This window comes from Limulus polyphemus, unplaced genomic scaffold (genome assembly GCF_000517525.1).
Source record: "Limulus polyphemus unplaced genomic scaffold, Limulus_polyphemus-2.1.2 Scaffold2652, whole genome shotgun sequence".
NCBI classification, from domain to species: Eukaryota; Metazoa; Arthropoda; class Merostomata; order Xiphosura; family Limulidae; genus Limulus; species Limulus polyphemus.
In genome coordinates, this window is record NW_013668262.1 from 9,758 (window position 1) to 11,647 (window position 1,890).

Below are 1,890 nucleotides of genomic sequence, written 5' to 3' on the forward strand. Positions count from 1 at the left end.
TTCTGTCAAACTTTTCAAGTAACTTCACATTGACAACTTTCTTGTTTGTTTGTTTGTTTTTAATTATGCACAAAGCTACACAAGGGCTATCTGTGCTCTGCCCACCACGAGTATCGAAACCCGATTTCTAGCGTTGTAAGTCCGCAGACATACCGCTGTGCCACTGGGGGGGCGCTTTCTTGTTACTCTTCATATTAATAACATTTTAAATTCTCACATATAAACAACTAAGAAGACTTACTTTTAAGTTCTGCATTAAATTCACTTCTCCACAATTTTAGAAGTTTATTTGAAACAAATTAATTTATTTGATAATAATAAATGTACAAAATTAATTAACATTGTTAATAAGAAAAGAAATAACATTTCTCAATTAAGGAAGCGATTTAAAAGTTTTAAAATAAAGTTCTATTGATTTTTTTATTTTAGCGAGGGTTAGTGTTATGTCATTTTTCATTTTTGTGCGATATATAGGGATGTTATTGACCTAATTCTTTAAAAATAAAAAAGTGGACACATAAGAGACCCAATTGTAACGAAACTTTGTTAGAAACTTATCCTTATGATGCCGTACTCATGCAACGAACTTTTCCCCGAACCACCCCAAGGGTGTCTCTGATCACCAGTGATGACGAGAACCGCTGTATTTGAAGACTCATAAAATACTCATTCTCGCGTGTCTTAGTCCGCCGTTTACAATAAATAAACCAATGATGGTCTTGTTTTAGTATGAGGAGGAGCCTACAGAAGGAACTAACTTTTGTAGTGAGAGTTAACAAACTTTCTGGGGGCAGGCCTCACGTTTAGTACCCTCAGATTGGTCAAAGATATACCAATCTCCTCCTCTTTATGTAAATTGTAGAAGGTGCGTCTAATTTGATATCTGATTGGCCAACATCCTTCCCTAATATCATAATCTTATTAGCTTCTCAAACGAAGGTTTTATGATGTCCAGGATTTTGCTACAGACGACTTTTGCGTTTTGTGATACATTACCGTGTATTATATATACAATTAAGTAAGAAAAACTTTCATAAAGGATATCTCAATTGGAGGATGATCTAAAGAAAAACCTATTGAAAGCAGATGCTAGTCTCTATATATAAGAGGCTATTGCCCGTCTGTCCGCAAAACTCCTCCCACAGTTTAAGTCCGATTTAGATGAAACTTAACACTATTTTTCAAAAAAGGTAGCGGCAACAACCACAGTCTGCAGTATAGTGTTTAACTCTAATTGTAGTCAGCGAGATAAAAAAAAAACAACATCAGGTGAACCATAACTAAAATATTTGATAACCGTTGATCTATTGAAATTAGAATATTGGTAAAAAAATAATGATTTCGTTATAGAATAATTGTTAATAAATACAATGAATTAATATAACTTCAATGAGGAAGCTAATTATTCTACTATGTACATACTTTTTTATATTTATTTTAATTGATTTAGAAAAATATTGTAATATCTTAGGTTAACTTTATTTTTCATATGAAAAAATAATTAATTGTATATATAATGACCTGGTCAGTCAAGTGATACGAATGACGAATTCCACTATCATAGGACATGCAATGAAAACGGGATATTTAAACGATTAGAACAGTTACAGACTCGTGACTCAAACGGATTCTGTAAAGCAAGAACTTACTTATACTCTGGGTGGTAATTTTGGTTACGTTCTTTCAACCTCAACGTGTTTGAGGACAATCAGGGGTGTTCAAAAGCTTTTTTCCGCTTCTCTTCAACCCCGCTGCTTGGTGAGGGATGTACATATATTATTATAGTTTGTCCTGGATTTGGTTTGACCGGGTCTGAAGCATACATTAAGCTTAGAAAATCAGGCAGCGGCGCCTTCGAGGATGCGTCGGGTGGGATAAAGCAATAGGGCT